The 24,551-nt window shown below is 29.9% G+C and overlaps 1 long non-coding RNA gene across 3 annotated transcripts; it reads left to right on the plus strand.

Moving 5' to 3' along the window:
* Positions 1-12,162: 12,162 nt before the first annotated feature.
* LOC108461504 (uncharacterized) lies at positions 12,163-16,420 on the plus strand. 3 transcript variants are annotated; one of them, XR_008277012.1, is made up of 4 exons: positions 12,167-12,428; positions 12,554-12,701; positions 13,331-13,412; positions 15,968-16,420. It is a non-coding gene; the product is annotated as an uncharacterized LOC108461504 (long non-coding RNA). The 3 variants fall into 3 exon arrangements; XR_008277011.1 differs by lacking the exon at positions 13,331-13,412 and having other exon boundaries at positions 12,168-12,428; XR_001867771.2 differs by lacking the exon at positions 15,968-16,420 and having other exon boundaries at positions 12,163-12,428; positions 12,554-13,935.
* The last annotated feature ends 8,131 nt before the right edge of the window (positions 16,421-24,551 follow it).

Here is a 24,551-nt window from a genome sequence, read left to right on the forward strand (position 1 = left end):
TCCCACTTGCCCCATTTTTCCTCCCATTGTCTGCCACCACCACCTACAAAATAGAAAAAAAAAATAGAAAATCATGTAAAAGATGACTATAAAAAGCCATTCAAAAATCATGTAAAAGGGGAAAAGGGAATTTTGATCAATACAAAGAATTTATCTTCAAAAAATACCTAAAGGTGATTTTATCTTCTTTATTATTTTACTCTTATTTTATTTTTTATTTTTTTCCTTTTTCAAATCTATTAATCTATATATATACATCATAATAAAAAATATAATAAATATATATATACAAAACAAATATAAAAAATTACATTTTTCATGCAGGGTCAAGCCGTGACGACGACGGATTTGACGCCGACATTGTCATTATTGATCGCCCTTGGCCGATTCCCTCCCCTCCCTTCTCTCTCCCTCTCTCTTCTTTTTTCATTTATTTTTCGTATTTACCTTAGATTTCATATTATTTTGCTATTTAATTTAGCTTTAAATATTAATCATGTTATATATGTAATATTGTTATCACTATTATTTTTATATATTGTTATTATTATATTATATTTAGCTATATATATATATATTTTCTTTATGTTCCGTTTCTTACTATTGTATGCATATATATCTATTATTATATTTATTATTAATATTGTTAGCATTAGTACTTTTACTTAATATGTATGTAGATATACATGTACATATTAATAGTTTTTATCATATGTGTATATTGTATATATTATATTTATATTATATATATATTCTTAATGTTATTAGTTGTATACTTCTTGTATATTTCCATGTATATATTTTATATTGTCTCATGTACATACTCAAATACTATTATATATATACATATTTTTAATACCATATCATGTATATATTATTATATTTATTTTATCCCTATTATATTTATTATTAATATTAGTACACATATTTTATTATAGGAGTATATATGTTCTTTTCTTTATATAGTATTATTTTCATATATCGTTATATTTATTATTATACTTATCATTTTTCTCTATTGTTACTTACTATTTTGTTTTAAATTATTATGTATTATTTGGTATATATGCTCTTTTATTATTACTCTTATTATCATTATTAGTACATGTCCATTATATATGTAGATATTTTTAATACATATAAGTACATATTCATGTAGTGTCGTTAGCATATATATATATATAAAATATATTTTTCTGTTATTAATATTTCTAATATATGTTGTATATTTTCATTTTGGTATGTCATGTATATATATATGTATATGTATGTTTTATGTATATATTGTTATTTTCTATTGTCATTATGAATATATTATTTTTCTTATTATATTGGTAGTACATCATTTCTATTTTTTGTAAATATTAATATTGTTGTTTTAATATTCTCGGTTTTAACATTTCATTATTAATTGCATTGTTGTTTTGTATTATTTACTTAATTCTTATTTTAAATAATGTTTTACTCATAATTTTAATTTCAATAAATAAGGCAACGTGCCGATTTAATATTAAGTCATTGATTTCATCGCTATGTTGGGTGAATATCAATCGACTCGTGTTAAAACGGTACGTCCTTCTCAAAAGAAAACGAAACTTGAAATTTCTCGTGTTTTGATCGGATCACGATTCAATGTTACTTTGAACTTGCAATTTTGAAAATTAAGACAATACTTGTTTAATAAGATACCAATTTTGGGCGTCGCGAGGTGCTAATACCTTCCTCACAGAATCGACTCGAACCCAACTTTACTTTGGCTTTTGACGTAGACCTAAATTCGGCCTTCATTTTTGTGCAAGAATAAGTTTTCTTTTCTAAAAAAGGATGATTTATTAGGTGTCCGGTCACACTTGGAAAAAAGATCGGTGGCGACTCCCTTTGTTAATAAAATCGAAAGTTGGTTTTCAAATGTTTAATAAATCACCATAATTAGCGACCAAGCGAAACTAAATTTTTTTTTACGTCGCTACACCTCTTATTTCGAAAAATTTGAGAATAGAGAAAATTGGAAGATTTCATCCAATGTTTATTAAAAGGAATCGGTAATTCGATTGGTTTGACAGTTGAATTGTTTTGATAAAAACATTTATTAAAATTTAAAAATTTTACCGTTGGTTTAATCAATTTTAATCGGCTTAATTGATTTTTTAGTCGATTTAATCGGTTTGTATTGATTTTCAGTCTAATTAATTCAAAGTCACTTGTCAGATGCTTCTTTTGGCTGGTGCTCGGTCAAATCCAATTCAAACAATACTGATTTCAACACATAATTTTTTTTCAAATGTATGAAATAAGCCCCAAGTCTCTGAATTCAAGGTATTTAAAGCTCTCTATTGAAAATCGATGCGTTTTAAAGCTAGCAACTATAATGGTTTTCGGACCAACACAAACTGGCGATGTGTTCTGCGAGGGTCATAAAGCTTGCTTTATCATTGAAACTATTTTCAAATTAATAGTTGTAAAGTTTCACTATTAATGCATTCTTTTAGAATATTCATACATTTTTCTTTTTCCTATGAGCATTTCTATTATGTGCAAACAACGAAACTACTCACCTGCTAGTCTTTCTGTTATATGGCTTACTTTGATAACCCCTAACTTTACCTATTGTTCTGAGAGGTTTCCTACTTTATAACCTACCTTTCAATTGGGGAGGTAATTGTTATACCCCTACCTCAGCATGACACATGGTAAGACATGTGTCAATCTATAGACGACCCTCTATTAGAAGTAGTCTATGTACAACCCTTCGCCAGGAACCATTTGTATCAACCCTTCATGTAGAATGGTTTACAAATGACCCCCACATATCTTATTTGAACCAACCAGGAGATGGCCTGCTATGCAACCTTGTGGAGACCACCAAAACGTAACCACCTCGTATGGTCCTTAGGATGATAATGTTAGAGTAGGACAACATAATACACTCAAATGGTGACAATGGACCTATACTAGCCTTGCCATCCGACCAATATACACAATTTTGTGGGACACTACATTGTCGATTATGTGACAGTATACGACAAGGGGTAACCCCTTGTTAAGCCTTAATGCATAAAGGATTAAGGATCAACCCATTCTACTTTAAGAAACCCTACACGACATCCCTATCATTTTCTTTCTCCTTCTCTCCTTATTTTGACTCTCCACTTGTTATAGGTGAATTGACACTTTTTTCATTGATTATTTGTATCAACAATTTGATGATATATAGCATGAAATAATTAAATTATAAATGTAATCTTATTCCTGTTAGTGAAAAAAAAAGTATGATTCATAAAAATGATAGGCATGTTTAATAATAAAAAAATTCTTATTCTTCCTTAATTAATTGTTTCTAATGCTATGAAAAAAAATCAAGAGATTGCAAAGTTAGTTGAAATAGTTTTTATTTATTTAAATTTCCTTAATTATTTAAAGAATTTCAAATTTCAAAGTTAAAATAGCCAAATGGTACCATAAACGAATTTTATTTTTAGTAATATGTTTTTCTAAAAGTATCAATTTGTTTGGTACATCTAAAAAGCATCAATTGTTATTTTATTATACTCACTATAATTATTTATATACAGAGATCAAGAATATAAAGAATTTCACCCCAAAAGGTACTTCGATTTTATTTTAGTACTTCGTTAATGATGCCTAACATCTTCCAAACAAAACTAGGGTAAAAGGTAATTCTCTCTTCTCATTTAGTGTAAAATTAAATTTATTCAGGGTTGGGCTGTTGGTCTAAATTTGAAAGTCTACCCAATATTTTAGAAGTTTTTTAAAAAAATATTAGGCTCAAATAATAAGTTTAAATAAAAAAATTTTAAGTTTGTTTAAAATATGTATTGAATTTGGGCTTGAACATTTAAGACTCAAATTCAATCTATTTTTAAATTTTGTAATATATTATAGAGTTAGTATTTGTTACTGACAATATATTTGTTTTATTCCACAAGTAACTTTAAAAAATTATCATGTGTCTCTTTTCTAAATATTTATTTTTAATATTTTACTATGTCGCTATAGGAACTTGTCAATCCCTTGGCCTTACTTATGAAATCTAAAAATTCACTCGCCGTGTACTAAATATTTTCCTATATTATATTATCTTTATATATTATGTATTTTATAACACAAAAATAAATATATAGTAACATAAAATATTATAATGTAAATATGAAAAAATAATTTTTCTATAATTAATAAATGAAAAATATCAAAAGTTTCAATTAAAAATAATATAAATATATTTTTAAAAAATTGAAAAATAATATGGCCGAGCTTAAAATGAGTTTGGGTTAGTCATTTACAAATATGAGAAGGTTTGAACAAAATTTTAGACCTACATCTTGAACTAGACCGAACGCAAACAAGAATAAAATACGTTAATACTATACTTAAACTCAACCTTAACCACAGTGCGTAAAATACATTAATTTTTTTGGTTTAAAAAATACCCACTTTGTCTACAGGTTTGAAGAAATCTCATCAACCCTTGAGATTTATTTTTCCTAGTTTTAATTACAAAATATTGAAGTGCTATAATTCATATATTTGACTTTATTTTAAACTTATATTTAATTCAATTATATATTAATCTTGAAATGAAATTATCAAATTAATTAATTATCATTATTTAGAAAAATAAATTGATTGAAATATAAAAGGAAAAAGATAAAAGAAAATAAAAGAAAATCATGTGAAAGTCAAAATATACAATTAAATAAAATTGTATAGTTAAATATATTAGTACAAAAATTATTAAAAGATATAAAATATAATTATCATTCATAATAATTATTTAATAAATAAAATTACAACCAACGAGCCTTTACCTTAATAGCAAGGTTGTACTATAAACTTCAAGATCTTACCTTTTAAATTTCACTCTGTATAAGCTATACGTGGGTTTTAGTCCATATTGGGTTCTATATAGATTAATTTTATTCTAGGTTTGAATATATTTTAATTAACAATAGAATCGTGCTTTGTAATGATTTATTACCGTAATAGTTAATCAGATGTATTTTTATAATTGCAATATGGTTGTATTTATAACTTTAATTTTTTTTACATATATTAATTGACAAATGCATTATGTTTATATTACAATATAATACAATTTATAATTTAATTTAATTTACTATTATTTAGAATTTTATTATTTTTAATTGAAAATTTATTTAATAAATAAAACTTAGGTGATTAATGTATTTTCATCAAACCTATGTTTTTTAACCCTGGGGTAAGTGGATTTTTTTTTTATCAATACTCCCCCAAAACTGTGTAGCATAATTTGAATAAAATAGTTATAAATTGATATGAAATAATTATTTGGTATAGTGACTTTTTTGGCCCTTGAAATTTACAAAAAAGTTATTTCAGCACTCCAATTTTTTTTGTGTAGTCCTTAAACTTATACTTTTTATCAAATCATCTCAAAATAGAAATTAATGTTCGTTAATTTTGTTGGCGCTCCAGATGTGGATTGTCATGTGGATGCCACGTTAGCAATTAATTAGTTTTTTAAAATTAAAAAAATCCAAAAAGTGATCATTAAAATTATTTAAAAAGTATAAATAATGTTAAAAAATATTTTTAAAACTTTTAAAAATTAATTAATCATTAATGTGATTGCATGTGAATTGTCAATGCGTATGCCACATTAGCAAAATTAACGGACATTGACTTTTCTATTTATTTTGGGGTAATTTAACAAACATCACAAGTTTAAGGGCTAAAAGAAGTGGAAAATTAAATAGAGGACTAAAATGACTTTTTTATAAAATTGAAAAACTAAATAAATCATTATGCCTAATCATTTTATAAAATACTAGATTATGTTACACCCAAATTGTAATAAAATGAAAAAATATAAACTCAATACGAGGAAATAAACCCTCGTTTTTAGAGTTCCTAAATTAGCCATTCATCCATCTTTTTTTAATTTTTAAATGTAGTTTAAGTTAATTAAGTTTAAAAAATTATAAAATTATTAACTAATATAAATACTCTTATAATAAAATTTATTGTTTATAATTTTTATTTTTCAATATTTGGGTTAAAGCAATAGGGTAAACTACAAAAGTAGTTACTTTTATTTGCTTCAGATTACATTTTAGTTACTTATGTTTGAAATGTTATGTAATCTCCCAAACCCGGTCTAGACATTATGACTAGATTGAGAAGGCTACATTAGCCACCGAAATGACTAAGCTAACTTATGTTATTTTTGAAGACCTAAAATCAACTCATTTTAAAGAAAACCGTAGTTGTACTTTGAGTTAGCTTAAAAACATTCATTCATTAGGTCATGTATACTCAGGATTCATTTTATTGTTGATAGTGTTGTTTTAGAAAAAAAGTGAGCTTGTTGCTATTCTTTAAGAAAAAAACTCGATGTTAAACTAATGCAGTGGAAAAACTATTTTTCAAGTCATTTTGGAAACTTAGTTGCCTTATCGATTTGTTTTTCAAAAATGGTTCTTTTGCAATGCAGTGGAAACTAGGGAACAATATAAAATTTTACTTAAGCCTGATATCATGCATTATCAGGTTATTATGCTTGAATGATCCATGCATGCAAAAATCCTCAAAACAAAAGTTACCAAGCCACAGACCAGAAATAATTAAAAATTATAGACCAAAATCAATAAAGACTTAATAACACTTATTAAGAATAGTCCGAGGTCCAAGGAGATTTTCCGTATGCCGAGTTCGGTCCTAATTTCGAGGTTTACCTGAAAAATTAAACACTATTGGGGGGTGAGCTTATGAAAAGCTTAGTGTGAGTCAAACAATTATTTAAATGGACAAAAATATAAATATCAAATACAGTGAAACATATTAGCATTAACAAAAAAAAAAAAAAAACAGAACCATCATAGGAATTCCAAATCATTACATAACCATTAATATCGATGTCAGATGGTGTATGAGCATGGGACATCATTCATTTGAGTAACAATCATTAATTACGATATCATTCAATACAACAAAATACAATACGTAGCATAAATCAATAACATTCGAATATGTCGTGCACATGATGCAATGCAAAAAGGTTCCTACCCATACCATCTACTACACACCATGAGTTCCCCAAAACCTGTCATCCAAACTCCAAAACAATATGGCTTAAGCTCGTTGTGGTTAAAACCACCGATAACAATATGCAGAAAATTCTGCCAGTAAAAATGCAGACAAGCTGCCAGTAAAAATGCGATAAATCACCATTCCGTTTGGTACTCCAGGTGCAGTGCACTGACTATGAATTATCAGACTTAATATGCCACTAGTACTCCACAGAACTCCTCCGTTAACCACAAAATCTCAACCCAAAGCATATGCAATATGTCACACAATCTCATACATAATCATATCTCAAAACTTTTCACATTCATTTGACATACTCAGCATGTCCTCAATAATCACATACTTTTAGTAAATGGAAACAGTATTCCAATCTTTCAAATTACCATTATGTTGGTATCAATTAATATCGTTCAGTTTCACATACTATCTTTCAAATTACCATTATGTTGGTATCAATTAATATCATTCAGTTTCACATACTTTGCATATTTTCATTGTGCATAAATAGCACCCATTTTAGTACACAATATAACAAATATTTCATGCGTTTAAATCATACATAAACTTAATATCTCAACACATTATATCATTCAGTCAAACATTCTCATATCTCATAACTCAAATATGCAATTACAAACTCAATCAAACATTCATACTATCAAACTAGCAATTTTGCCAACATGTCAGCCAGTCTTTTAAGGCTCAAAACATACCTGGTTCGGTCACTCATAAAATCAATAATTTGGTTATTAATTCAATCCAATTAGCAAGATAATTTATCAAATATAACATGATACTTAACATTTTCAAACAATTTTATGAGTTTAGGACCCACACCTTATTTTTCTCTTCCTCGTAGCACACTAGCGAATCTTCCATTTTTATTCCTTAAATGAACCAAAACCAAAATTCAGTATAAATTCAATAAATTTACCATTAAACCATCCCCAAAACACCCACTTATGAGTTCAAACCAATCCTTGAATTTATAACTATTTTATGAATCCAAACTAGTTAGATTCCTTACACTGTATCGATGCGAACCGTACGTACAATCGTTCTTCACCTTTACGGATGATTTGGGGCACTTGGGTTAGCACCTAATTCAATATTATACTAAAAAATCAGTAGCTATTTAATGATTAAATTCCTTCATTTAATCAATTCATAACCTTTACCCAACAACTACGTCAAAATAACAAACTAGTTATCCATAATTGCACTTACGCTTCACGATTTGAGAGTTTCGAATGACCAATTGATCAAGAACCTTTTTCCCTAATTGACATGATTTTAAAAGCTAATTAGGAGGGTTCAAGAACTCAAATTAAGGCTGGAATTAATTGGGAAAGATTCAAGAAACAAAACAGCCCCCTTTCTTGCACATAGGTGCAAACACCACCACCCATGGTGGCCAAAATTAGGGCTGAATTTTAAAACGGTTTGAGATCTCATTAAAATATGAAAAAACACCTTTGAAATAATATAAAATGCCCAAAATTCTAGATTTGGAAATTTTGGTTTTTAATTGACAAAATTAATCAAGAAATTGAAGAGAAAAGAGACCTTACCCAAGCTAGTCGAGAGAAACAACAATGACACTTTCTTGGCAATATTCGGGATCAATCTTGGGGTTCAAGATTTCATATTTGTGGCTGATTTAGATGAGGATAAATGGTAGCAATAGAGTAAAAGAGATGGTGCACAATCTTGATACAAAAATAAGAAGAAAGAGGTGGTAAAATGGGAGGTGTAGGCGACGATATTAATGGAGGAAAAGAAAAAAAAAATCAAAGAGAGGGAGAGGAGGAGATGAATGGCTAGGGCAATAAGGAGGAGAATTAAAGGCTAATTATTTGTGAAAAATTAACATTTATACCTGGGTTACAAGGCTTGGATGGCACACACATTAAAAACAAGAGATTTTTGCCAAAAATTAAATTATTTTGCAAGGGAAAGGATTCGAACTGGGGACCTCATTTAATTTTCATGCTTTCTCTTATTTCTTTTAACCATTAGACTTTTTCCTCATTCTTAAAATAATTTTGCAATATTTATTTTAAAAACAACGCATGTCGCATACTAGGATTTAAGATAAAATTTACAAAATAATAAAAATGGTGAGAGAGAAAAGATTTGAATTTGGGTTTCAAGGAATGTTTCAGTAACACTTATCCAACAAACCAATACCTCATTTATTTCCTAAAAATGCATAGATAATCTTAAAAATTAAGGCATGATCACTCTCTCTCGATTCACAAACTCGATTCTACTAACCCTCGATTTTTGGGACGTTACATGTTACGTTTTAGTCACTTATGTTATCATTTTGTTATGAAGTGGTCACTCTACCGTTAAGCTCCATTACCTCCCTAATGGAGGTCTTACATGGAAATCCAAATGTGTTTTAAATGGCAACTTGGATGTCCTACGTGGCAGTCCAAATTAAATTTATTTAAGTAAAAACTTATTTTCATCCCAGCAATTAGACATCCAAGTTGGCATTTAAACCCATTTGGATTGCCACGTAGGACAACTATTAGGGAGGTAATGGAGTTTATTGGTAGAATGACCACTTTGTAACAAAATGATAATTTAAGTGACTAAAACGTAACATTTCAAACATAAGTGACTAAAATGTAATCTGTAACAAATAAAAGTAACTATTTTTGTAGTTTACCCAGAATAATAGTCTCAATAAAAATGGTGAAACTAGAAAAATTTTATGGGGTCGAAATTAAATTGTAATTTTTACGATAGTAAAATGTAATTTCACAATTTTAATAATCTATATCTTTATAATTTTAAAGGATTAAATAAATTTTTATTATTTTTAAAAGATAAAATATAATTTTACTTTTACTAATTTAAAATTTTAAAAATTTTAAAAACTTAAATAAACAAATTTCCATTTAAAGACAGAGCCCTATCAACCCCTAACTAGTCCCTGAGCAGTCTAAATATAGACTGATTAACATCAATTCGGCTCATTGACTAATTTGAGTAAATGTCTAACGCAAAGAGTATCGGGCTGGGCTAAGGGTTGGGAGGGTTCAAAGTCTCCATCAACATACTGTAATTCTATCAATATATATTGTATTGATATAAAAATTTTGTGATGAGTTACATAAGTTTTATTTAATTTGTAATTCTTTTCTTTACGTTTTAATTTTAATTATTGTATTTTGAATTATATTTGAATTTTTAATAGTATAGGTGGAAAAATTGGAGCAAAACAAGTTTAAATATGAAGATTGATAAAGTTTTGCGAGTTAGACTTGTTTAGAGATCCCAACAAGATCTTGCTTAACTATTTTGATTAAGGTAGTCATTATCGCACTAGTAGATGCACTAATCTTTTATTAGAACTAGCATGTATAGGTACTCGTCAATTTCGATGTACCATTTTAGATTTATCAAAATTTTAAAGAAATATTTAATATATATAAAAATATATTTAAAAATATCAAATGAATAAAATTAAATAAATTTTAATATAAAATATTCATCAATTATATAAATTACTAATTAATAAACTCAACAAATAAAAATCTATCATTCAAATAAATCCAAAACTAATAATAATCCATCATTGAAATTTTAATGATTTAGCTCATTTCCTTTTTTTTTGATAAAAGAAGATGAGGGTGAGTGAATATATTTTCTTTGATAATTGGATGAGTGGTTTTTCTTAATTATATTTTAATTTTTATATTTTAAATGTGAAAGTATATTTAAAAAACATTTTGAATGTAACTTTTTAATTAGTCATATTCTAATTAAGTCTTTAGCATAATACTAAATAATTAAAATTTTATATTTTTAATATTATTCATGCATCTGTTAGTGCATTATGTTCTAGTCGATGTAACTGGAATTAATTGGAATTAGACAGAGCAACCAGTATGGACTAGAGTTTTCATCGGTGCAAAGAGAGGTGTTCGATGTCCCCATTTAGCATAGGAACTGTGTGCACCGACCAATATGACTGGAACTAGTGTAGATTCGACCAAATGGTTTTGACCATATCTCAGCTACATAATTCAAATTAGGCCCATAATATACTATTGGAAAGAGCATTAAAAGACTAACGGAGCTATTTTAACACTTAAAGCATAATAACGCTGGGAGATCTTGACCACATGTGCGTGTGTAGAAAACAAATAATTTTATAAACAATTTAGAAGCACGATTTTTTAATTGTAAGCATATAGTGTCAAATTGTAATATAAAAAATTTACAATGAAATATAGAAGTATTCGAGGATCAAATTTAAGGGATTGTTAAAATCGATAAATATTGTTACTAAATTAATTATTCGGAAGCAAGTATTAATCTGATTGAGTTGCAAATTAGTAATGCGGATCAAAATCAAATTGAAATAAAACCACTCCTAATTTTACTATCTAATAAGGAATTTCCTATTTCTCAATTAAATAATGTAATTTTTATTAATCTAAAATTAATTAATTAATTAATTACTAATTATGCTAAAATCTTAACCCGATTGAATTATTTACTACCCTTATTTAGGAATAGCCTCTCTATCTCTTCCTACTTATGAGTTACTACCTAGTTATGTTCTCCGTCTCACTTAGATACGCATTTACCAAATCGATACCTGACAAATTCTCCTTTTCAATTTCCTTGTTTAAATAATCTATTAGAGGCGTCAATTCTAGTATCCTTAGCAATTTGGCAAAACCGAGGAAAAACTCAATAGAATAGAATTAAACATTTAACCAAATAATTAGTTAAACAATTAATTTATACAAAAATATTCATAAAAGCCCAAATATCAATCTCATTATTCTACAAGCATTCAATCAAATAAATGACAAAAAAAAAATATAAAATGAGATTAAGTGGAGAAAATTCTCATTGATAAATCACGAAGTTTTGAATCGTCTCTAAATGCAAAATTTAATAAAAAATAGAAAATTAATACAAAAGCAAAAATAAAATAAAATATAAAAAATGATATAAAATTACAATAACAGCATATTTGGTTGGCTGTAATGCTGAGCCATTAAAGTTTAATTCTGTGGGCCCATCCCTATTCCATTGTTTGGTTAGCTGTAATGAGCTATTATAGCCCTATTCCATACAGCCTTATTCAGGGTAAAACTGTCGTTTACAATTCAGCACTCTCCCCCACGGAATACCAATTCAGCGTGAAAAATTTAGGTCAGAGTTCAACTTTACCCTTCCATTTCTTTCTCACGTCTAGACCTTTCTTCATCCATTTCTTTCTCACGTGTGGAGCTTTCTTCTTTTCTTCATTCTTCTTCCCATTTACTTCCAACCTCTTCCCAAGTTCCAACGAAGGATTTTTCAATTAGGTATTCTATCTAATGACAGTTTATAGTTGGTGATTTGTTTGAGTTCCTGTTCCTTTTCTTCTCTTTTGTCTGTGACTATTTTTTTCATCAATTGACTTTAAGGAATGTGTGTATTTGGATGATAGGGAAGGTCTACCGCTGTGGGACTCATCGGCGATCCATTTCTCGACAAAGAAAACTCATAAACCCCAAAAATACAAAACCCCCAAACTTAGAAAAAAAGCTTAAGCTTGAAGAATTTTGGGAACTTTAATGGTCGGTGGATAAGATCCGGTAATAGTTGATAGTATTTTAGTTTTTTTCCTCCTTTTTGATCGAAGAAATTTGGGAACTTAAGCTTATGGTTTACATTTTTCTTATTTTCTATTTTCACTCCAATCTAAAAACCGGAACTTTACTTTTAAAAAATGGAGTTTTTGGATTTCAAAAAATGGAGTTTGCAATTGTCTTCATAGTCAGAATATTTTAGCTTCTTAAAAAAGGTATAATTCTTCGAAGGTTGTGCAGAACTTTTGTGGTTTTGAGCATGGTTCAGTTTTGATTTACTGTCTAAGGTAACATGCTGAAAGTTAATGATTTGTTAATGATTTTCTAATTTTCTTAGAAGCAAGAATCGAGAGTTGTTTGATTGACTTTATGCAATTTACCAACATTACAGTAGTTGGAACTTGGGATCAATTTCTTTTTTAATCTGGTATTTTAAGTTATCATCCATTCGACGCCTTTTTTGAATCCTTCAGTAATCATTTGTATAAATTTTGACATATTAAGAATGAGTAGTATGGTATAGTGTGTGGTCTATGTGATTGCTAATCCTCTCTGGATGTGCCTTTATCTCTTTCTGTTCTTGTTTTAACAATTTTTTTTTAGTTTGAAACGTTACCTTTTTTTGCAATCACTAGTTGGAGTTTGGAATTCAGTAGTACTGATAGGGCACATATCTGGACAGTTTCACTGGTCACCTCTATTGCCTTCTACAAAAAGGTGAACGATCATGTTAAAGCCTTCACTATCTTTTTGAAAATATTGAAATAAAATGTATTTTTAAGAGGATGATAGAACTAAGCAATGAGTTTGCAGACATAACTTTTGCTTTAAGAAGGGATCATTATCCATAAAGTAAAGAGTTTCTCTAATGCATCTTTTGGACATTGCCTTCTTTTTGAAGTAGTCACTGGCAGCTGTTGCTTATAAAATCTTTAGAATTATAGTTTTTCATCAAGTACTACAGTAATATTCTCAGATAACCATACTATGAGCTATAACATCAACTGATGGTAGGCTTTAGAATGTCTTGCTTACCGATTTCTAGAAGTTTAGTTTCTCATCAATCTTGCTATTCTTGTTTATTGTTGACATCTGCGCTCTGTTTAGTGTGATTCACTTTTAGACATCCATCCATTAAGGTTTCTTTTTATTGATTTTCTTTAATGTTGGATTATGTATATCATGTATGTAACCTTAGAAGCAAGATTTTTAATAATACAAATGCAAATTTATGTGGAAATTGTGGTACTGATGATACTTTATCAGTTGTTGTTCTTGGACCTTCAGTCTTGATTATCGATTTCCACAGTCTTGAGGACTATTTAAGTGTAATTTTCAAGACCTAAATCTCTTGGAACTTTTCATTGTCGTGAATGCTGATAAAAAATTTCTGAAATTTTATTTTGTTTTAATCATTTTTATGAAGGCAATAACTAAGAATAAAATCGGTATGAAATGAATGAGGTTCTTATTCTAAAGTGATAGCTCAATAGAATCTTATGTATTGATTAATAATAGATGTTTCTTCAAAGAATATATAACATTTGAGTTTGGATTTGGTACATAATTTCATATACTCACCATTTTAATAATAAAATAATGTATTTTTTTTTATCTTTCATAGTTTCATTTTTGTTTTTAGGCGTTTAGCTAAGTAACTTATATCTGAGAAATGGCTGATTCCTTAACTTATTTTTTGGGAAAGGGCTTTGAGTTCCTTGATCTTAGAATAATAATTAGCATATAATATCAGCTCCATCTATTTCAATGGCAATAAAACTTCATTTTTTTTTCTTTATATGTCTGTGTTTCTAGTTTTGCTGGATTTGCCATGTCAAACAGTTTTTCTTTTTCATTTTGTATGTATGTATGTGTATGTATTCTCTTTAGCTTTGAAGGATGGACCTAATAATTGTACAAAGGGACAATTTAAACTCTATTACTACTGATTTTTTGTTAGATTAGAGTGTTAAAGACGGGTTTGCTAATGAGTCCCCTTAAGAAACTCTTTAAACTTAGTTAATATTCTATTTATGGTCATAACATTGTATTGAATGTAGTAGTTGATAACTTATCATTTTTAGCTGGAACCATTATGTGTTAAATATGTAGTGGTATATTATGATTTCAACAAGGGGCATGTGGTTTAATAAGGTTGTGTTTTCTTTGGTAGAATTGACTTCAAGATAAGGACCATAAAGCTTGATTAAAAAAAAGGATCAAGTTACAAATACTGCTAGGCAAGAGAGGTTTCGTACAATAATTATTGGGTATTGTTTTGGGAGGAATAATGCAACTTTTTAAATATAAACTATCAAATAATATTGCTAGCAAAGATAGTTTGAAAGAAGATTGATAAGCAAGATCTTAGGCATTATACAAAAGATCTGTTTTACCATTTATGAATATTGATGTAAGTAATGAGAATCCCTAAGATATTTCATCAAGATGATGAGATAAATGTAAAGGCCAAGGGCAAATATAAAACAAATTGCAATTTGCACCTTAAAAGAAAAGGAAAAAACTATTTTGGCATAAATGCATTCATATCACTTACTCATGTTGAGTTGTCTATACATATCAATCTTTTGTTTTTTCCTCAATTAACATTCCTACATTTTATCTCATACTGAATAAATAATGGGTTAGTATTTGATATACTAATAATATGTTTTTATTATTCCACAAACAGTTTTAAAAATTGTCATGCATCTTTTTTTTAAACATTTTATTATACTTTTTAACACACTTGTTAATCTCTTGACCCTACTTAATGAAATTTAAAAATTCTCATAAATAAAATGAAAAGCTTATTTAAATACAAAATAAAAGATTATAAATTTATTAAAATGTATTTTTGTTAAAAATTGTGAATTGAGTTATACATATATATATATATATATATATGTGAAACAATTATATATATATTTATTAGTACTTTATTATTTCATATAATTGTTATGGAATATTATTTATAAAATATCTAAAAATAATGATCTTATTTCATGATTCAAAAGTTTACATACTCATGTACTTTATCTTATTACTTATATCATTATTATAAAATTTTCAATTCCATAAATATAAATAGAGAATATTGCTTATAAATCTCAAATGATTACATGTAAAATATTTATAACGTTTCAATGACTACATGTAAAATGTTATAAGTGATTTAGCAATTATAAGTGAAGGGCTATAAGTATTCTGATGCAAGTGATTTTTCTACTTCATTTAATGATGCTACCATTTTATTGGCGGAAAACATACAGGCCGTTGGTCTTGAAATCAGTAAGAGTATTGCCTCTGAAGTGCTAATTCAACAAAAGTCAGAAATTACTATTCAAGAAAGTGCTCTGAAATTATATCCAACATTATGTGAAGTAGAAGGTTTAACTGAGGATGAACGCTATCGTGCATTGAGTAAAATTCCAGATCATCCAACGCAAATGCTCATTTTCTTTAGTTTACCTTCCCTTGTGCGGTTGGAATGGGTCAGAAGATTTCTTGCTGACCATTAAAAATCATGGTTGTGTTGATGATATTTTGGTAACTTTTTGTGTTTGTAATATTTGGATGATATAATGACATAATAGGATGTCATTACAATGTTGTAACTTTTAATGTTGTAAAATTTTATAACATAAGGATTATGACATATAAACTAATGAAATCATGTAACTTTTTGTTAATATATGAATATTATGTTTGGATGTGAAATATAATTCTCAAGTTATTTATTACTTCTAATATTTTATTTTTATTGTAGAATATTTAAATTATTTGTTTCACTAATGATATTTTAGAAAATTAAATATGTATTGCGTTTAAATATAATAAAGTAGATTACATATTATTTTCATAGTATCATATATTATGTTTTTAATTCATATAATAATTACATTAAGATTTTTATTAAATTATATATCATTTTATTAAATTATAATTAATAATAATTATGTTAAAATATGGTTAAATTATTTATTTTATTTATTATATTATTTTTGATAATAATCTTATTAAAATTTAATAAGAATAACACTAATCATCTACCTAAAAAAAATTCTGCTAAGGGTATTTTGGTCATTTTAGTTTTTTTCTTTATGCTATTACAACATCATTCCATTCAACCAAACACAAGAATACAGTTCTATTCCATTCCATTCAACCAAATAGTTGAATTATTGATTACAGCTTTATTCCGTTACAGCTCTATTCCATTACAGCTCTATTCAATTATAGCATTATTCCATAACAGCCAACCAAATATACCCTAAGAATATTTTCTAAAAGAAAACCTAAACTAATTCTAATCTACTGACTAACTCTAACTAGCCTCCTTTAATTCTGAATAAAATGTTAGTTATATAGTGATTAAATGCTTGTATGAATATTGAGACAAAATCACGTGCTTTATTTATATCTAGCATGTTTCGGTTATGAAACTATTTTGTAACACCCCTTAACCCATATCCGTCACCGAAACAGGGTTAAGGGGTGCTACATTTAGTGGTATCAGAGCTACGGTTTAGCTGATTCTCAGATTTAACGTAGCAAACAAGAGTTTAGCTATACATGCTATTATATAATTTGTGATAATGCAATGACTTCTGATCATTTTAAATGTGTTTTTCATATAGTAATGTCATCCAACTGAGCTAGAGCTGAATCCGAGGAATTTGAGAGCAATACTTCAACTTCAGTTCAAAGAGTTGCATCTACATCTGGTAGTGAAAGGCCCGTGTCTGAGGGCCGAAGTGAGGAGGCAAAATAGGCCTTCTTCTAATTGATGAATGAATGGTTTACTGAGTATTTAAGAACAAATTCTGCTATACAACGACCTTCCCCACTTGCTCCCCAACCGGTTCTCGAGATGCCACAGGGTGTTGAACCTGTTAGAACTAGTAAGCCTCCGGTAGATAAAATTCGTAAGCATGGGGCAGAAGAATTTAGATCTACTACAGATGATGATTTAGAAAGGGCTGAATTTTGGTTGGAAAATATCATCTGAGTTTTTGATGAATTATCTTGTACACCTACTGAATGTCTGAAACGTGCGATAGCTCTATTGAAAGATACAGCTTATCATTGGTGGAATACCATAACTTCAGTTGTATTGAGAGAAAATGTTACATGGGAATTCTTCTAGACTAAATTTAGAAAGAAATATGTTATTCAGAGATTCATGGATCAGAAAAAGAAATAATTTTTAGAACTCAAGCAGGGAGACATGACTGTATCTGAGTATGAATGAGAATTTGTTCAATTGAGTAAATATGCTAGAGAATGGGTCCAGTCTGAGGCCTAGATGTGTAAACGCTTTGAAGAGGGTTTAAATAAAGACATCAAATTGTTGATTGGAATTCTCAAAATAAGGAAATTTGCAATGTTAGCCCACACAAAGCTAAAGAATTGAGTAAAGAAAAGAATCAAGCTAAAAGAGAGGCTCGGGTTTCTGGAAAAAGAACTATGAGTAAGTCACAATCATTTACTTATAAGAAATTAATGAAGTATTATGATCGTGTTACCACCTCTATGGGATATTCTGAAAGAGAGCGGGCTCTCAACGTTCTAACCCGAGGTCTTCATCTCCATCTGTGACTAGTTTGGGTAGTGTTGGTAATCCTAAACAGAAATGTAAACATTGTAACAAATTTATTGTGGGGATTGTCGGTCTAGAAGTGGAGCTTGTTTTGGATGTGGTTCACTTGACCATTTTCTCAGAGCTTGTACAGAAAGAGTTGAAAAAGAGATAGAACCAGCTCCAAAGCCTGGTAATCCTATCTCGAGAGGCAGACCACCCCGTCATCCCGAAAATGTTAGTGGTAGTCGAGGTACTACCAATGATACAACAGTTAGATCTGAGGCACAAGCACCTGTAAGGATATATGCTATTTGTGATAGAGAAGATGCCTCTACGCCAGACGTCATTACTGGTATATTTTCTCTACTTGACACTGATATTACTACTTTGATTGATGCTGGTTTCACACATTCATACATATGCACGAACTTAGTGTCTCTTAAAAATTTACCCATGGAATTCACTGAATTTGTGGTTAAAGTTTCGAACCCCCTAGGCCAGTATGTTATGGTAGATAAAGTTTGTAAGAATTGTCCGTTGATGGTAAAAGGTTATTGCTTTTCGGCTGACTTGATGTTATTGCCATTTGATGAATTTAATGTGATATTAGGAATGGATTGGTTAACCCAATATGATGCAATGGTGAATTGTAAACAAAAATATATTGTATTGAAATGTGAGAGTGGTGAATTACTTCTTGTTGAATCTGATAAACTAGATGGATTACCTAATGTGATTTCAGCAATATCAGCACAAAAATATGTCAAAAAGGATTATGATGCTTATCTTGCATATGTGTTGGATACTAAAGTATCTAAGTCAAAGATTCAGTCAGTACCAGTTGTATGTGGATTTCCTAATGTATTCCCAGAAGAATTACCTGGTTTACCACCGGATAGAAAAGTGAAATTCTCTATAGATCTTGTTTCGAGAACAACACCTATATTTATAGCACCTTATAGAATGACTCCTACTGAATTGAAAGAGCTGAAAGTACAGTTGCAAGAATTGATTGATAGATGTTTTGCTCAACCTAGTTTCTCACCTTGGGGTGTGTCAGTTCTATTTGTAAAGAAGAAAGATGGATCTTTGAGGCTGTGCATTGATTACAGATAGCTCAACAAAGTTACAATAAAGAACAAGTAACCATTGCCTCGTATTGATGACTTGTTTGACCAGTTAAAATGTGTCACTGTATTTTCAAAGATTGATATCTGTTCTTGTTAATATCAACTACGGGTAAAAGATTTAGATGTGCCAAAGATAGCTTTTAGAACCAGGTATGGACACTATGAATTTCTTGTGATGCCATTCGGTTTGAAAAATGCACATGTAGTGTTTATGGATCTGATGAACAGAATTTTTAGCCCATATTTAGATAGGTTTGTGGTGGTATTTATAGATGATATTTTGGTTTACTCTCGAGATGAGAATGCTGAACATTTGAGAATAGTGTCGCAAACCTTGTGAGAGAAACAATTGTACAACAAATTCAGTAAATGTGAATTTTGGCTACGGGAAGTTAGCTTTCTCGGGCATATAGTATCTGTTGAAGGTGTTAGAGTAGACCCGAATAAAATTTCAGCCATTGTTAACTGGAAACCACCGAAGAATGTGTCTGAAGTCCGAAATTTTCTGGGACTAGCCGATTATTATCGGAGGTTTGTAAAAATTTTTCAATGATAACTTCTCCAATGACCTGTCTATCGCAAAAAGATGTGAAATTTGAGTGGCCTGATAAGTTCCAGCAGAGTTTTGATAGAAGCTGTAGTGTTAGTTCAGCCAGAATCGGGTAAGGGATTTATAATTTACAGTGATACGTTATTGAATGGTTTAGGTTGTGTTTTGATGCAAGAATGTAAAGTGGTAGCCTATGCTTCACGAAAGCTAAAGCCACATAAAAAGAACTACCCGACACACGATATTGAATTGGAAGCCATAGTGTTTGCATTGAAAATCTGGCAGCACTACTTATTTGGTGAAAAATTTCGCATATTCACAGATCATAAAAGTCTGAAGTACTTGATGACTCAGAAAGATTTGAATTTGAGATAGCGCAGATGACTTGAATTACTAAAAGATTATGACCTTGTCATTTTGACTATCATTCGGGAAAAGCCAATGTAGTGGCAGATGCTCTGAGCAGAAAATCCCTATTTTCCTTGCGAGCTATGAATACTCGATTGTCATTATCTGATGATGGTTTAATTATAGTTGAGTTAAAAGCTAGACCCATGTTTTTGCAACAGATCTCTAAAGCTCAAAAAAATTATAGTAAGTTGCAAGCAAAATGGATACAAAGTGAATCGACTTCTGACTTAGAATTTTAGATCGGGATCGATGATTGTTAGTTATTCATAGGCAGAGTATGTGTACCAAAAGGTTTAGAACTAGTACAAAAGATTTTGAACGAAGCTTACAATGGTAACATGTCTATTCATCCTAGTAGTAATAAAATGTATAATGATTTGAAAAAGATGTACTGGTGGCCGGGAATGAAACGGGATATTTCTGAGTTTGTGCCTAAATGTTTGATATGTCAGCAAGTAAAAGCTGAACATCAGTTGCCTTCTGGACTATTACAACCAGTTACGATACCAGAATGGAAATGGGAAAGAATTACCATGGACTTTGTATTAGGATTACCCCTATCTCCAAAGAAGAAAGATGTCATTTAGGTGATTGTTGATCGGTTAACTAAGTCTGCACACTTTATTTCGGTACGTATGGATTATTCTTTGGGCACATTGGTTGAATTATATGTCTCTGAGATGGTTAGGTTGCATGGAGTGCCTGTCTCCATTATTTCAGATAGAGATCCCTGGTTTACATCTCAATTCCAGAGCAAATTGCAAGAAGCTCTGGGTACTCAGTTACACTTTATTGCTACATTTCATCCCCAGAAAAATGGTCAATTTGAACTGGTAATATAGATTTTGAAAGATATGTTTTGGTGTTGTATACTTGAGTTTGAAGGTAACTGGAAAAACTATTTACCTTTAGTTGAATTTGCTTACAACAATAGTTATCAGACTAGCATCAAAATGGCACTGTATGAAGCTTTGTATGGTCACAAATGTAGAACTCCATTGTATTGGATAGAACTCAGTGAGAAAAACTTACACAAAGTTGACATAGTTCGTAAAACTGAGGAAAAAGTAAAAGTAATACGAGACAGTTTAAAAGCAGCCTCTGATCGTCAAAATTCCTATGCTGATCTTAAACGAAAAGTAATAGAATTTCAAGTCAGCGACAAGGTCTTGAAAGTATCACCTTGGAAGAAAGTTATCCGGCTTGGTCGCAAAGGAAAACTGAGTCCATAGTTCGTTGGACCATATGAGATTACAGAAAGAATTGGACCGGTTACATATCGGTTAGCTTTACCACCAGAACTTGATCGGATTCATAATGCTACGACTGTACCGATCCGATCCTTCACATGTTATTTCTCCTACAGAGGTAGAGATTCAACCTGATATGACATATAGTGAAGAACCCATCAAAATCTTTGCTATGGAAACAAAAGAGTTAAGAAATAAGAAGGTAGCGTTAGTAAAAGTTCTTTGGCAATGACATGGTATAGAGGAGGCTACTTGGGAGCCAGAGGATACTATGAGGAAGCAATACCCGAATCTTTTTACTGGTAAGATTTTCGAGGACGAAAATCCTTAAGGGAAGAGTTGTAACAACCTAATTTTAGTGAAATCAAAAAAGTGGTTTCGAGACCACAAATTCGATCCGAAAATAAAGTTTATTTTTATTTTATTATATGGTCCGTATTATGATAGACATGTTGTGTGAAAATTTTGATACGGAAATTTTATCGATTAAGTATTTAATTACGAGAAGGACTAAATCGCATAAAATGTAAAAGTTGAATTCTAGTAGCTATAAGGATTGAATAGCTATGGAATTCAAAACTAAAGGTCCTTATATGGTAATTAGACCATTAAAGAAAAGTATGTATATTTTTGGTGACTCATCCATGAAACTTTAGAAGAAAAGGTAAGGACTAAATTAGAATTTGGAAACTATTTAAATTAATTAAAAGATTATTAGAAAATATCATCTTATTTTCTCATCTTCTTCAACCTAAAATACATGGAAACCCTAGGAGAGAGAGAAGAAACTTTCATGGCTTAATTGGGTAAGTTTTCTTGTCCTGTTTTTAGTAATTTTGATAGTTTTGAAACCAATATAGCTTAATCTATCTATTTGGGGGATTAATTTGAAAAGTTATCAAGGTATGAAATTTGGTTCTTGGATGAATATGCTGAAAATTAGAAATTTATGGTAGAAAATGAAATGTTGTTGATAGATAAACAATTTTACAAAGTGATTTTTGATGAAAACATGATTTAGGGACTAAAATGTAAAATTGTGAAATTGAAGAAAAATACTGAATTTTTATGAATACATGTGATGTAAATTTTGTAATGGGATTTTGGTTAGGCTTGAAATAGGGAGTAAATTGCATGAGTTTCATTTTCTGAGCTTAGGGACGAAATTAGAATTTATGGAAAAGTTAGGGACAAAATAGTAATTTTGCCTAGGATGTAAATTGAGTCCAAATGAGTATGAAATATGAGAAATTGATGATTAAATCTATTTATATAGATTCGGATAACTCACATTCGAGGTTAGATCGAGGAAAAAAATGTTTCGAATTACTAAATTACTTACGCGAACAAGTGTCGAGGTAAGTTCGTATAATTTATTCGAGCTTGTAATTATGTTAAATTAAATGTTATGATTGTATGAAATGTGATTATCATTTATGTGATTTGCTTGGATGTTACAATATGAGAAATTAATACATGCTTGAAAATGGTGAAAAAGGGTTATGTCCTAATTGAATATTGAATTCCAATGAACATATATGCTTTCCCGAAATGAATGAGGTCTTGCATTTGTTGTTGACAGGATTTAGCTTGAACGAGTAATCCTATTGACCTCATTATAGAAAGGATTTAACTTGGACGGGTAATCCTGATATAATACCTCTCGAGTATATGTTACAATTAGGATTTAGCTTGGATTGGTAATCCTGTTATACGATATGTGACTCGAGAGTGTGTTTCTCGATTAAGTGCCCTAATGGGTACTCTTGAAAAAGAATTGACGAGTTATTGAATCATACACCTCAAGTGTACCATTTGAGTATCCATTGGAATTTCAATGATTCAATAGACACAAAACTTCTTAGCAGGATAAGAGAATTATTGAATGAAATAAATGATGACTTGAAGGAAAATAGTATGAAGAGCTCATCTATGTTTACTTGATTGATTTGAAGATTTTGTGACTAACATGTTTGATTGAATGCATGTGTTTAGGCAATTATGTCATATGGATGGAAAACATGATATTGTATGCTTAGATTTAATAAACGGGATTGGTAAGTTTAGTTTCCGTTATACGAACTTACTAAGTATGCAATGCTTACTCCGTTTTATTTTCCCCTGTTTTATAGTGCTCAAAAGCTCGCGAAGGTTGGAGATCATTGAAGCATAATCACACTATCTACTAGATATTTTGGGTATTTATAGTATAATCATTTTGTTATAATGACATGTATAGGACAACTTGGCCAATGATGGCTTGAAATTGATGTTTTGTAACCTAGCTATTGGAATGGCTAGTAATGGTTTATTTTGGTATGATTAAGTAGGTTATTATGATATATACACATGTGTTTTGTTAAGTATATGTGATCAAATGATGTTAATGCCTAAGTTAAACCAATGTAAGTTTATAAACATATATGCATGTAATGATATACCTTGTTGAGTGATGAAGTTCGCTTAATTTAAATGCTTGAAATGGTTGGTATTGGATGTGGGTTTTAAGTTTAGGCCTTTGGTGTGATTTTAAGAGAGAAATAAAGCTAGAAATGGCTTTATTTTGTCTACACGGGAAGACACGCGGGCGTGTGTCTAGAACCTGTATGACACACAGCCGAGTACATGGGCGTGCTGTTAGGCCGTGTGTCCCCTGCACCTTAATTTTGAGAAATAGAATGCTCGAAATTGAGCACACGAGCAGAGACACAGGTGTGTGTCTCAGCAATGTGTGCTACACATCCTAGAACACGGGCTTGTGTCTTGGCCTTGTGAAACCTGCACCAAATTTCAAATTGAATTAATTAACCACACTGCCTGGCACATGGGCATGTGGCATGGCCGTGTGCACAAGTCAAAGAGTTACATGGGTTTGAACACAGTCTATAGCACGGGTGTGTCCTAGGGTCACACGGGCGTGTCCCTTAGACC

Source organism: Gossypium arboreum, chromosome 13 (genome assembly GCF_025698485.1).
Source record: "Gossypium arboreum isolate Shixiya-1 chromosome 13, ASM2569848v2, whole genome shotgun sequence".
Classification (NCBI taxonomy): domain Eukaryota; kingdom Viridiplantae; phylum Streptophyta; class Magnoliopsida; order Malvales; family Malvaceae; genus Gossypium; species Gossypium arboreum.